The following is a 15715-nucleotide window of genomic DNA, read 5'->3' on the forward strand; positions in this document are numbered from 1 at the left end:
GTTGAACAATGTAATTGGTTGATGATCTCTCATGGACGGTTTTGTTCGATATTCCAGTGTGGAGTATCCAACAGTCATACGCGATGTGTTCTGGTAATACCAATTTCCCCAGCACGACCCAACCCACATGGGTAAAAGGCTTATATCCCTGGAGGGACAGAGCCTGGGTCGTGTCTGGTCTGTCGGTAATACCAATTATTGCAGATGTGTGCTATAGCTGGTATTAGCTCTGCTCACTTCGATCACTCTTGGATCTGCATCCTTGAGAGATTATAGGTTATTGTGTTGTCAGCTAACAGCTGACACCACAAATAACCGTTGATCCTGGAGGCATACTTCCAGTTAGGAAAAGTATCAAAATAACGTGTGGACCTCAGATACGTCATTCATATCGCAAAGGGTTGTATAGTTATTGAAATAAAAAAATTAACTTTTTATATGGAGATACCCTGTGTTTAGAAACCCGATTAGAAAGTTGTTGCCCGGTCTCTCCTGAGGCCAACATAAGAAATTCCACGTTTCCAAACGCAATGCTATCTGAAATATTTGAATCCAGAAGGAAGAAAAATTGGGATGGGAGGGGGGGGGGAAACAGCATTATCTGTCAGTTTATTCTGTTTTCCCCAAATTTTTCTCCATTTTTTTAATCAAATTTGAATATTGCACTTACAGATATAAAATTCCTTCAGTTTGCTTCAAGAGAGACAGGGCAACAACTTTCTAATTGGGTTTCTGGGTACAGGGTGTCCGTATCAAAAGTTAATTTTTATATTCTGATAACTAAATAACCCCTTTGAATATGAATGACGTATCTGAGGTGCACACGTTGCTTGGATACTTTTTTCTAATATTACGGATCGATCAACGGTTCGTCAGTAAAATGCGGCAAGGGAAATTATGAAACCACCCTGTATAACCTTTACGTATCTCTATGTTTCACATTTAAATGATATTATCTAATATCTTAACATACAGGGTGCCTTCGCTGAATCGAGTTGAACGTCCTTCTATTTCGTTACAGCAACCTTGAAACGGACATCAATGGATCGGACATAATAAGACGTTACAAGAATATGAAGTAACCAAAATATAGCATTAACGCGTCACTGTTATTGAACTTTGAAAGAAAAAGAAACAAAACATGGACAACAAACATAAACACATCATGATTCATTCATTAAGTATCGGGTGATCGCAACAAGGATGCGCTTGACCTTTCTGCGCATGGCGCGATACGCGATTTTAGTCTCCGCATCTAGGCAGTCTCGTGCCTCATCTCCATATCGTATTCTTCATCAGCGCATACATGAATTCTTTCGATCCTTGAAGATTCCGATCTTCTTTATTTTTTTGCCGCTCGGGGAAACCCCGGGACGGCAGTTTCGTTTCCTCGAAGAGTAATTTATCACAGACGATAAACAACACTAGTTTTTCGTTAATGACTCTGTGGGGAATAATTCCTCGTTGCGGTCGCAAAGAATATTCTGGAAAGCTCTTTTATGTTTAAATGCTAGAAAGCTTCTACGGCTTATGCGTATAATCACACAGATTTGTTCTTAGAGGAAAGAATTTTCTCTATACAGAATGATTTCGATCGCTATCGTGAAGATTATTTGCTCTCTGTCTCAAGACAAAACACGTATCGGGTAATTCCCTTGTTTGTCCAGCTAGTGTCACGTCCAAACCATGGCCAACAAATGAAATAGAATGATTGAATAACACAAATTACGTGACCCTCTCTCGATTGAAATTCTCTCAAGTAAATACCTATCATTTTCAGTTACTTCACAAACAGTCTAGACAGCATATATACTCAACCCTTGGTCCACAGGCCAAATATGGCCCTCGCAGTCACCTGGTGTGGCCCGGGGCAAACACCCAAGGAACCCACGAAAGATTATCAAATCACTTCAGTGTCTCGTGTCACATTCGGCACTACTCCAGTCTAGCGCCCGAACCCAGAGACTGGCCAAATTTATTAAAATTTTCACCGACGACCCTCGTGACCTTTTTCCAATCTTTCTTGCTCGTAGTAATCAATCACCGGCCTGCTAATTCCTCTCGTGTTACTAAGAAAGTAGGGATTGCAATTACGCGTCCTGGACAGGTTCACTAATTTCAAAAGAGGAACATTTTGTTTATCAGAAATGTTTAATATGAATTTTTAAATAAAAAAAATGGACGGACTAGTCACAAAACACACCCTTGTCCCGTCCCTAAGGGCGTACAGTATAATTAGTTAATCTGACGCTACATTCCTGCTCAGTACGAAACCTGGCAGGGTGAAACGGGATAAATCCCCGATTCGAGTGACAATGAGGTCAGATTCGAGAGAGGTGCCACTTTGTTAAGCACGTGGGGCACGTCGTGGGGTTTCTTGCTATAAATACAAATCTCTAGCCTTCAACCTATTGGGTTTAGCACCGCATAACGGCAATGCCAAGCTCAAGCCCTACCCAATACGCGAAGGGCAACGAATTGCCCAACAGTAGGGTAAAACTCATACCTATCTCACTTGGATAGATTAGTCACGAAGTAGATCATGTTGATTTTCGGTGGCGGCTTAAAAGGGTTTAGACTGTTTGCTCTAGTTCAGGGGTCTTCAACCTTTTGGACATAGAAGGCCAAATTGAAATTTCCCCCGTAGCCCGCGGTCTACCAATTCATATAATTTACTGACTGACTTAATAGACGGGGCCAATGTGCCCCCGAGTTAAACAGGGACAAAAATAACTGAGGACTTCTATTTATTATGAAATTAATTAGGGTCGTTCAAGTATTACGTCACCATCGATGGTGGAGGGGTTTCCGATTTGCTGACTTTTGATGACCGGGGGGAGGGGGGTTTGGATAATGCTTACGTCATCAACCACCCTTTATGAAAATATGAAATATTCTTAATGGCATCTCACTCGGTGCGCCAAAAATGAGAATTTTTTTTCCTTCCGAAATTTCAATTAAAAAAATATTTTTTTGCATTAAAAAAATAAATTTTTGATCGTCGGAGGGGGGTGGCACTTGCCTCCTATGCCCCCCCCCCCGTGTACGTCTCTGATCCCACCAATATGGGTTATGATTCAGAGGGGCAGAGCTGATGACGAGATTTTGCTGGGGGGGGGGGGGTCAAAAATAGCTAAAAATTTGCTTGCGTAATACTTGAACGGCCCCTATTGTAGAATTATTCTTTCAACGATTCCGAAATTATTTCTCTCATTTATTCTGAGTTTCCATCAATTTTGTTCCGGAATTATTATTTTTTTTCTAGAATTATTATTATTTTCGTCATTACCGAAATTATTTCTTCCATTAATTCTAGAATTAATCGTTTCTCAATGTTTTCAACCATTTTCTGAAAATGGTCGGCGGGCCGCAAGAAAAAGGTTCGAGTGCTAAATGTGGTCAGTGCCATCTTAACACATGGCCCCCACCCGGGTAAAGACCTGGGGGACTCGAGAGAAGAGGGGCGCCACAAAAAATGAGATCTTATCGAAATTTTCTAGAATTTACAAGGTATAGGCATCAAAAAAATCGCTTGGCCCTGGGGCCCATGATGTTTTTAAGACGGCCCTGAATGTTGAATGCTACCCGCGGGGCCATGCATTGAATACCCTTCCCTTTAATCTAAACCATATCTACCTGAATCCTCTATAAACCTGTGGTGTTTGGTCAGAACATATCTCCAAGAAATGGCTTTTTGATCTAAAAGTAAGTCTTGCTAATATAACTAATTAGAAGCGAGATAAATGCACAAATACGTGCGTAAACATGCTGATGTATGATATTTTCATTTGTATTTATGTGTATTCCTTATTTCTGATTTTTAAACGACAATGCTGATGTCTCAAAAATGTGATTTTGGAGTTATGTTCTGACCAAACACCACAGAAACCTCCTCTTGACTCCCAGGGGGGGATCCACGGCCCAACCTCTGAAAATCACTGCCCGCATCATAGTACAGAAACATTTAAATCAACAATTTAAACTATATCACAGTAATAAAAACCTACCTTTTCTTTTGCCAAAGACCTACAAGCACAGATTTTACGTACGGAACTCTCGCCTGCAGTAAGCCAGAGATGAGAATAATTTCAAGTTGCTCTCTGTCTCTGGAAAATAGAAAGGACTTTCCTTTCACTGCTTACACTCGGATAATACGTCACAGCGGTTGTCTAACGACCGGCAACGGTGACCCTTTCTTCCCCTTCCAGACAAGAACAGTGTAATAATAAGATGGGATCCCCCCACCTTGTCACACCAAAAATAAGAAATGGTTCAAGTTTAACCTTCAAAACTAAAAAATAAATACATATAGGAACATATATCGGTACAGCAGTTGTTAAAGGTCACGAGGACGAAACTTGATTTTTTTCGACTGTGTGTGTGTGTGTTATTTTTCTTTTTCGTGGAGAGATTAATGGAAAATTCTAGTCATGCGTCCCTTTAGTAGAAGGCCATCTCGTAAAAAATCTACTATATACTCATGCTTTAAGCCTATGCACAGATGTTAAACACATCTTTCTCGCTCACTCTTACTAGGCATGAAGTTCATGCAAAGTAGATAGTAGATGGGAATCAATTAATTTAGTCTTCGGGATGGAAATAATGTCGCTGCGTCTGGAACGGTGTGTCCAGTACGAGTGAAATATCTTCACGATATCGATCAGCTTGTCGAGTTATATATATGCTGTGTCTGCGCAATTCTCTGTGGGCACAGATTTGCATTTCGACTATTAGCGTTCCGGAAAACGAAAAATATGGGAAACTGAAGTGTGTATATATCATGCATGCTCAGCCCATGGCCCGCGAGCCAAATGTGTGGCCCTCGGAGTCAGGTGAAGCGGAACACACACACACACACACATATATATATATATATATATATATACACACATTAAGCGGTGCCATATTCACGGGTCAACGGGTCACTTTAGTGACCAGCGGCACAGCTTCGTGTCACTTAAAATAAAAGTTCTCAACCTTTTGGGGAAGTGCAGTCCACTTCACTGGTTTGGAAAGATGTCGCGGGTCACTTGATTTATCTGGGCTATGTGCATCGAATCACTAAAATGACCTGGAAATGTGATCAGCAAATGCGCTTCGAGTCATGTATTTCATCAATGATATAAATATGCCAAGAACCGCTAAAATGATTTATAGAAATGCCGTGGGCCACTTGAGTGACCTGTGTTTAAATGTGCTATGAGCCACTTATGTGACCTGGAAACGTGGGCACGGGCCACTCGAGTGGTCTGAAAATGTGCCGCCAACCACTCTAGTAATCTGCAAATGTACCACGAGCCACTCAAGTATAGAAGGAGGTGTGGTCCACAGGTCACTATAAAGTTGTTTGGAAATATGCTTGGGTAGCTATATATCTCATTATATATATATATATTATCCTCCCATTATATATTTATTTATTTTGCGGGTTTGCAAACTACACTGCTCAAAACAATTAGGGGAGCACATGGTTTTAACAAAATTACGCAAAGATGTATACCGATAAGTAACATAAAATGAATCATCCATAATTTAAAGCCTAGCAGGAAACGGAAGAAGAAAACTTCATATGCAAATCAAAGTTCATGACGTCAAAAACCAGAAAAAGGAGATAAGGGCAGAAATCGGGATGTTGTAGAAACGTCTGTTTTACTGCCGTAACTGTGAAATTCGATTGCGCAGTATTTTTTTTTTTTGTGACAAGGAGACTTGAGGATGTCTCAACAACGTGATTTACCGGAATCCATGGCATGGCGTGTTATAGGCAGAGTGGAATCCGGGCAAACACAACGTAGTGTAGCGGACGCTGTTGGAGTCGCCAGAAGTGTTGTTGCAAGGCTGTGGAATCGATTCCAAGAAACAGGAAATGTTAGACGTCGACCAGGGCAAGGTCGGCCACGCGCCACTACAGCAACCGATGACCGGTATATATGGTTAACAGCCCGTCGAAACTGAACAGAGAATGCTACGCAGCTGCAAAGACGGTTGCTCTTGGCAACAGGACGAAGGGTGTCCAGCCAAACAGTACGTAATCGGCTTCATGAGGGAGGGCTCTTTGCACGTAGGCCAATGGTCTGCATTCCGTTGACCCCACGCCTCCGTGCGGCCCGAAGAAGATGGGCTGCTGAACATCGAGATTGGGAGCAATATGATTGGAGCCAAGTGCTGTTTACAGATGAGTCCCGATTCAGTCTGGAGTGTGACACCCGACGTGTTCTGGTATGGAGGGACAGGGGTGCTCGAAATAACCCCGCATTCGTTCGTGAAAGGTCACAATACAGACGAGCTGGTTGGATGGTATGGGGTGGAATCAGCATAGGCGGACGTACGGACCTGCATATCATTCGGAATGGCACTTTGACGGCCCGAAGGTATGCAGACGAGATACTGCGACCTCATGTCATCCCTTACGCTTCATGTCATCCCTTACGCTGGAGCCATTGGAGATTCCTTTGTTTTCCAGGATGATAATGCCCGACCGCATAGAGCTCGTCTGGTGGAGAACATGGTTGAAGCTGAAACAATACAGCGTATGGACTGGCCAATTGCTTCGGACGACGCATTGCTGCGCGACCAAGGCCGCCTGTTACTGTCCGAGACTTGCAGATTGCACTTCTTGAGGAGTGGAACAGTATTCCCCGAAGTCTGATCGATAACCTCATCGCATCCATGGGAAACAGGTGTGCAGCAGTCTTAGCTGTTCGAGGAGACCACACGCCCTATTAAAACTCATGCATCATGTCTAAACAGTACTTTTTTTTATCGTTTACATGTAACCAAATTGTTGCCCTAAATCATCTTTTCATGTTTTTTCCATATTTTCAAAGAATTAAAGCTTAATTCAAAAATTTTTTTACGTCTTTTTTCTGTATTGCGCATTGATACGCGTGTACTATCCATTGTATGCCAATACGTGGCTGTCTCGCACGGTTTTCTTCACTTTTTTGCTTGCTCCCCTAATTGTTTTGAGCAGTGTATATCCCCATTTTAATGCCGGTACACGAAATTATTCACTTCATTTCAAGGTCCACAAGCAGAAAAATGTTGAAAAACGATGGACTAGATCAGTGGTGTGCAAACCGTATTTTATTTTGAGAATAAAAACTTCCAAATAAGAAATTCGTTTTTATTTAAAAATATGACGAAACTGAAGAATACACTTATTCAGCTGAACTAATTACCATGTATCATACAATGTACTTTTATCAAATTGTACTTGTACAATAATCAATATATTGACCCCGTCTTGCCAGAATCACGAATATGCAATGTCCTTGCAAAAAAAACGTGGAAAATAATGGTTGAATGAACACACTCTACCCATGTTACCTGGTATGCAAGTAATTTTCGTTTGTTTTGTCACGTGTGTTTCAGTAGGGATACACATTCACGTCTCAGGCACAATTAAGATAGCAAAACAAGGTAATCCGAACGGCTGATAAAAAAAAGGAAAAAATTTGTACATTCGTGCTCCTGGCATGCGGTGGACGATATCAAGTTAGTACTTTTACAGAGGGTGACTTGGAGAGAATCACCCGATTTCTCAAAATTGTATATTTCTTAAAAATCAAAGACACAGAATAGAATAATAAGTAATATGTTAATATACGGGGGAAAATGTGTCTACGTTTCATGAACAATTTTGTTAATGGTCGATTTCAAGTGTAGAATCATTTTTAAATCGGATGATTCTTTCTTAATCGCCCTGTATGCGAAAATCAAGGACAATCACACCTCGCTACACTTTGCATAAGGGGCCAAAAAACAAAGTAAATATTTATATGATATTAAAAAAATTGAATATCTCTTTGTAAGTCAATAACTCCTAATTGAAACCGAAACAAGCGTTCCGCTAAGTGCTTACGGGACCGAACATTTAATACGGACAAAAAATTGGAATGGCTCAGAAAGCCAGGACACATGGTCAGCCTATGTAGAGGTCGTTAATTTTTTTAATTTTGTTTTTTTGGTCAAAAGGGGGGGGGGGTCGCTATTCAAAACGTTTGCGCACCATTGGACTAGATCAATTATTTTTGGTTTAGCTTGAAAAAGCAGAGGTACTATCAAGTAATGGCAAGTAGGGTGACTATACCACCCATATTTTACTGGACATATTCGCATTTCGGGCATCCCGATCTTTTTACGAAATTGTCCCGTTTTCTCTGTATTTTCAACGCTTACTTGAATCTGTAATTTCAACTGAAATCGCAGATGAAGATAATTATCCTTTATTGTATTAAATTATATTACGGTATTTGTGATTATAAACATTATTGTATTACATTTCACATATCTGTCATTTTTTTAAGCATTTTTAGGAGAAATAAATTCCTATACATTGCAATTACAGTAGCGCTCATCCTACCGATGAGATTTTTTCAGTTAATCTAGCTGTTAAATTAGTAGGCGTTAACTGGCGCTGTCCCGCATATAGGATTCCAATTTCTCGTATTTTTTCCTTAAGGAAATATTGTCGGTCTATTTTTTAGGAATTGGAGAAGAGTTGCTGATGCCCTGCTTGGTGGAACATAACGGCATCTAATTGAATCCATGCAACACTGGGCAGTCACTGTTCTGCGGCCGGTACTGATATAATGGCTCTTCGGTGTACGCGCTCAACTATTATCAGTTTTTTCTTTGTTCAGAGACATTTCTGACTCTTATTTCTACAGCACAAAGATGGACAAGTCATTCTGGTGGACATTTAGTTATATGTCCCTTCATTATAACTAATTATTTAAGGAAATTTCTATTCGTTTCTTTCAAGAACTGTCTTTTCCTGATTTTTATGATGTTTTCTCATTTATGTGCCGATATCTTTCCTGAGATCAGACAAGCGGCATCACTGGAAATCATTAAGCATGTATTACCCCCTCAAGGTCAGATAATCGGGTGCTCACTTGTTCGATCAACAACATGGCACAAGCCAAGGATTTTATATGTATCTACGTAAATATTCCGTGTTCCTCAGATGAAATAAATCTATGAAAATATCAGACATAATTTTTTTTATAGTTTGCATAATACATTTAAATTACGTGGACATTGCAGCAACAGTAAGATCGTATGTATTCATTGAAGGTCAACGCGAAATATAACGTTCTAATTGCCTCTCCGTGACGCAAAATAAATATCTGAAGTTACTTAACATCTGTATAACGAGATTTACATTCTTTTTGTGGGTCCTGCCTATTCCCCAGATTTATGGGGAATTTTCCTACCCGAACTTGTCTAGTCGGAGAATGTATCCATACCATTGTGCGCTTTCATGATGGAACGTCCTCGGAATAAGAATTAAATGGAAAAACTTGCTCTCATACGTGCTTCAATTTACCGGAATAAAACACGTGAGGTTATTTTTCCCCAGCAGTAAATTCTTGATAAATATTCCAAACAGAATATTCTTTCTGTGGTGACAGGTGAGAGTGACTAATAACTTTCCCTCTCTTGTTCAGGGCCGTCTTAACGTATGGGCACCCTGTGACAATCTTGAATGGTAATTAATATCGAATGTGTGAAAAAGCTGCTTTGAGCCTCACGAATTTCTCTACGTAGAGCAAGGCCGCCCTTATCGACCGCGAGGCCCGACTGTTGTGCACCCGTGCAACACCATTACCTCTTAGAGACACAGGATCTGTATCTAGGAGGTAATGGCAACACCCCCCCCCCCCATAGATAACATCTTATCTATAGGGAGTGTTAACCTGTGTCTCAATTCAAGTAAAAAAAATGGTATCGTTCTTCAAATTTATCCTACCGCTAATGTTTCTATCACAGTTGATTCGAGCGATAGAAACATGATTGTGGAATCGCATTTATTGATTCTGCAATCACAGATAATGAGTCTGCAATCACAGATGATGAGTCTGCAATCACAGATAATGATTCTACAATCACAGATGATGATTCTGCAATCACATTTATTGATTCTGCAATCACATTTATTGATTCTGCAATCACATTTATTGATTCTGCAATCACATTTATTGATTCTGCAATCACATTTATTGATTCTGCAATCACATTTATTGATTCTGCAATTACTGATGATGATTCTGCAATTACTGATGATGATTCTGGAATCACTTATAATGAATCTCATAATAATATCTCTAGAATAGTTTTAAATGGTATTAAGATACATCAAATGATTCTGGAATCAGTTGTACTGACACTAGAATCACTTATAATGACTGGAATAACTTCAAATCATTTTGGAATCACTTATATTGATGGAATATCAATTTGGAATTATATTTTGGAATCTTTTTCAATCATTCTGGAATCCCTTACAATGATTCTATAATAACCGATTATGATTCTGGTGTCACCTACAATAATTCTAGAATCACTTATATTGATTCTAGAATAAATTTTAATGATTTTAAGATCCATCAAATGATTCTGCAATCGAAGATTTCCAAAAACGATCATAAAATATTCGTTATTTGTATCAAAGAAACTTTCAGTATCGAGAATAGAAATCTCAAAAACGAAGTTGAAAGTTCATGTTGCGAAACAACATGGATGTCTTCCGGGTGCAAAAACTCTTTCATCTTCCATACACACACCAATATTGAGAAGAAAAAAACCCGTTAAACCTTTCCATTAACACTTGCGCAATGTCAACCGTGAAATTGGACTGGGACCTAGAAGTCCATTGACGTCATAGAGAAATTTTTTAATGATTTTTCTTCTTCGAGGTTAAAGCATGAAAAGATCTCAGAACTCTTTCGAAATACAACGCGATATACGAGAGGTGTTATCATGGCCCCCCAACATCCTGCAGCAGGGCCCCCACTATAGTGCATTTAAAGAGTAAAAATAGAAATAATGACAAGAATCGTCCGGGGACCAGCCCACCTTTGTGGGGGGGGGGGGAGCCATGCACACTACAAGAGTCCTTATGGGCAGGACTGACAGGGCTCTAGCCCCGTGGGACATGGGATGAGTCATTTTTGGTTTTTCACTCTATTACTATGGAGGGGCCCGTCGAAAATCCCAACCTATGAGGCCAGCCTGCCGGATGTGGGGACCATGCCCACCGGTCCACAAAAATTTTGAACTATTATCACTGGTCCGCAGTTGTGAAAACGTTGAACTGGTTTTACATCAAGGGTGCCCAACCTTTAAGAGAGTGTGGGCCACATCATTGGTTTGAAAACGTGTCGCGGACCACCTAAGTGATCTCTAAATGTGTCGCGGGCCACTAAAGTGATGTGAGAATGTACCACGGGCCACTAAAGTGATGTGAGAATGTACCACGGGCCACTAAAGTGATGTGAGAATGTACCACGGGCCATTAAAGTTGTCTGAAACTGTGTCGCGGGTCACTCAATGATATGTAAATATGCCGTGGCCACTTCAGTGTCTGTAAATATGCCGTGGCCACTTAAGTATCTGTAAATATGCCGTGGCCACTCAAGTATCTGTAAATATGCCGTGGCCACTTAAGTGATGTGGAAATGTGTCACGGGCTACTTGAGAGATGATGAACGCTCAAGGCTCCGGTACTATGTCGCGGGTCACTCCAGCGATGTGGAACTGCACCGCTGGTCCCTTAACTTTTTTGCCGTCCTATGTCGTGGTGGACTCGACTCAGGACCGCATCAGATAAGAGCAACGGCCTCTTACAGGGAAGCTCCCCTATGAATTCGGCTTATGAGCAGAACTCATAAGCTATACAAAATCTGCAGAGGGACAAACATCCAAGGGTCTCCTTCATTACGGGGGAGGCGTTATGAAATAAAAACACTGCCAACGAACTCCCGTAAAAGCCTATGGACCGCAGAGAGTTAAGTGATTTGTAAATGTGTCGCGGGTCACCTCAGTTATATCAGTCGATATGTGCAACTTTGTTCATTTTTACAGAGTTGGGTTTGAGATCGGGGGACACATCAGATGATTCCACGGGCCATAGGCTGGGCGTACATGTTCAACGTAATACAATTCTTCATGTAAATCAGCCTATTCGGGTTTGCCGAACGTAACCGACCCATGGGCAGCTGGTTTGGATCACCAGTATGGTATGGGAACCTCAAAAATTCAAACAGCCTAAAACTAACGAGGAAATCACACCATAATTCTAAAGATTCGAAAAGGAAAAAGAATTGTTTTTGACAATTTGAATTTGCAACAGGAAAAAAGAACGACCTCGTAAATATGCAAGCAAATTCGCAATTGTGTTCGCTACACATAAACACATTATTAAAGTACGAGCGGTCATTAAAGTATCCGGGCCAGCTTATTTACAGTGTTTCACGCCAATTACAATCCCGAAGCGCGTCGAGTTTTACGACAATCTTCTGAATATCGTCACTCATCCGATGTATTTTTCTGCCGGCGCGCAGAAAAACAAAATAGTCAAAAAGTTTCCGTGAATTGAAGTGATTGTTTAGGGCGATTATATAGTGACACAATAGAATATTCCAGTCCTTGTATTTTGCCTGTCCTGATCGTATAACTAGTAATCGTATCATACTTTAAGCTTAAGGGAGATTTTTCCGTCTCCAGCCTCCTAGAGATAGAAAGCCTCTGCAGTGTTTGCCATAAACGTCATTCAGACTACCTAGCAAGTTTGCCACATTTTGAAACACAGCATCCTATTTCGGTTCTTCTTATTTCGGCGTAGAATCATTCTGATTGGCCCACAAATACCGCATAGTGATTGGATGTGGGCAGGGCCGTCTTAAGAGCATCATGGGCCCCCGTGCCAAGTGACTTTTCTGAGGCCCTACGAGGCAAATTCTTGAAAACTTCAACCAGATCTCAATTTTGTGAGGCCCCTTCTTCACTTGAGGCCCGGGTGGGCCCATGCCTTAAGACGGCACTGGATGTGGGGTATAGAAACAGCACCTCCTAGAGATAGAAAGCCTCTGCAGTGTTTGCCATAAACGTCATTCAGACTACCTAGCAAATTTGCCACATTTTGAAACACAGCATCCTATTTCGGTTCTTCTTATTTCGGCGTAGAATCATTCTGATTGGCCCACAAATACCGCATAGTGATTGGATGTGGGCAGGGCCGTCTTAAGAGCATCATGGGCCCCCGTGCCAAGTGACTTTTCTGAGGCCCTACGAGGCAAATTCTTGAAAACTTCAACCAGATCTCAATTTTGTGAGGCCCCTTCTTCACTTGAGGCCCGGGTGGGCCCATGCCTTAAGACGGCACTGGATGTGGGGTATAGAAACAGCACCTCCTAGAGATAGAAAGCCTCTGCAGTGTTTGCCATAAACGTCATTCAGACTACCTAGCAAATTTGCCACATTTTGAAACACAGCATCCTATTTCGGTTCTTCTTATTTCGGCGTAGAATCATTCTGATTGGCCCACAAATACCGCATAGTGATTGGATGTGGGCAGGGCCGTCTTAAGAGCATCATGGGCCCCCGTGCCAAGTGACTTTTCTGAGGCCCTACGAGGCAAATTCTTGAAAACTTCAACCAGATCTCAATTTTGTGAGGCCCCTTCTTCACTTGAGGCCCGGGTGGGCCCATGCCTTAAGACGGCACTGGATGTGGGGTATAGAAACAGCACCTCCTAGAGATAGAAAGCCTCTGCAGTGTTTGCCATAAACGTCATTCAGACTACCTAGCAAATTTGCCACATTTTGAAGCATCGCATCCTATTTCGTTTCTTCTTATTTTGGCGTAGAATCTTCCTGTTTAACTCACAAATACCGATTAGTGATTGGATGTGGCGCATAGAAATCGCCAATTCTGAGACCGATCATTTCTTTTCTTCACAACGATGATACTGGCACGAGCAGGGAATTTTTTTCCCTGAATATTCTGAGGGAAAATGGACTACTTACTGACGTCACAAGCAGACTGCGGAGGTGCTGCCTACACACGCTCAGTGTTCGCGGTTCTCTGTACATTCACACCACCATGTACATTCACACCATTCAGTTATACCTGTGCAGGCGAAGTCTCTGGAATCGGTTCTAGGTGATTTTTTTCCCCTCTGTGGGGATATTTTCATTCTTCGATCTCTTTCTTCGCGCCTGTCAATATCAGTTCAGGGCCGTAACTAGGCTGGGGCAACCGGGGCCTTTAGCCGAATGGGGGCTTCACAAAAAATGAACACTTCCTTTTTAAGGGAGGCCCCCAAAAAAATGTCTGTTCCGGAGCCCCAAGGTGAATAATGGTTGAATGAACACACTCTACCCATGTTACCTGTATGCAAGTAATTTTCGTTTGTTTTGTCACGTGTGTTTCAGTAGGGACGCACATTCGCGTCTCAGGCACAATTAAGATAGCAAAACAAGGTAATCCGAACGGCTGATAAAAAATTTGTACATTCGTGCTTCTGGCATGCGGCGGACGATATCAAGTTAGTACTTTTACAGAGGGTGACTTGGAGAGAATCACCCGATTTCTCAAAATTGTATATTTCTTAAAAATCAAAAACACAGAATAGAATAATAAGTAATATGTTAATTTACGGGGGGAAATGTGTCTACGTTTCATGAACAATTTTGTTAATGGTCGATTTCAAATGTAGAATCATTTTTAAATCGGATGATTCTTTCTTAATCGCCCTGTATGTGAAAATCAAGGACCTTACACCTCGCTACACTTCCATCTTGCATAAGGGGCCACTAAGTACATCGAAAAACAAAGTAAATATTTATATGATATTAAAAAAACTGAATATCTCTTTGTAAGTCAATAACCGTGGCCCTGGTGTAGTTGGATTGGTTACGGCAGTAAAAGTTATTAATTCCAAAAAAGAAAAGAAAAGACGGGTAACTTGGTGCAAAGGTTGGTTATGGAAAACGCAACAATAGTCGCTCGTTAAATTATTACAGGAATTGGGATTTTTGCACCGAAAGACTGGCATAATTTTCTCAGATTGGATGAAGATACCTACTCAAGGCTGTCTCGATTGCTCTTCTTCTCGTCCTTTTTATGTGTATTGTTCGAAGTACATTCCGGATTCCGAGAATAAACCAGATAAGTAACTTCCTTTAAAATGAAAAAAGCTTTGTAAATTCGTATCCGTGATTATCCGAATATTGAGAAAGAGGGCGTAAGAAAAGGTCAGATAAGTGCGTACCCCCTGTCGTTAATAAACCATTTCTGAATTCTTCGCACACATTGTAAATAAATTACCAAATACCGGGACGTAGCCAGAAATTTCGTTCCAAAATGGAACGAAATTTCTGGGGGGACCAAAGCGATAGAACAATGCATTTGGCCATCTTTTTCCCTTTTTTTCGGTCATTTCCGCACATTTCGGGGAGGCGGGAACAGACCCCCAAGCCCCCCTCCCCGGAACGCCCTTGCCAAGTACTTCCCCTAATACTAACATTCCTCAGTTAAATATATATATATACTGAATTCTTCTATTCATTTACTTCATTACTACATAAGCATTCTTTACTTATTATTATCAAAGCATTTTGCTTTATATTTTAGTGCGCTGGTTCTAAGTCTTTTTCGTTTGGCCCGGTAATTCTAATTAATAAAACAAATCAGGGATTCTTAACCCTTTTGTGTTTCGCGGATCCTTTGTGTCCATAAAATAAAGGTGACGGTATAACACCGTTAATAATATAAGAAGACAACTAATAATATTCAGTATATGTGCTATGCAAAAACAATGAGTTAATCATGGCTAGAACTAGAGGGGGCAACTGCCCGCCCCGAGTGGAAAAATTTAGGGGGGGGGGGGAAGTGGTAATTTCAGGTCGGAACAAAGATCACCTTT

The 15715-nt window shown here is 41.0% G+C and overlaps 1 protein-coding gene across 1 annotated transcript in view; it reads right to left on the reverse strand.

Moving 5' to 3' along the window:
• LOC149084461 (uncharacterized) overlaps positions 1-4182 on the reverse strand; it is a 43241-nt gene extending 39059 nt beyond the window's left edge. The window contains exon 1 of the mRNA XM_089234868.1: positions 4008-4182. The gene's annotated coding sequence lies outside the window, so the exon portion shown is untranslated. The remainder of the gene's footprint in view (positions 1-4007) is intronic.
• Positions 4183-15715: the final 11533 nt, after the last annotated feature.

The sequence above is a fragment of the Pholcus phalangioides genome, unplaced genomic scaffold, assembly GCF_987345545.1.
Source record: "Pholcus phalangioides strain wild (caught in Gottingen) unplaced genomic scaffold, Ppha-v1.0 ptg000008l_1, whole genome shotgun sequence".
In the NCBI taxonomy this organism is placed as follows: Eukaryota; Metazoa; Arthropoda; class Arachnida; order Araneae; family Pholcidae; genus Pholcus; species Pholcus phalangioides.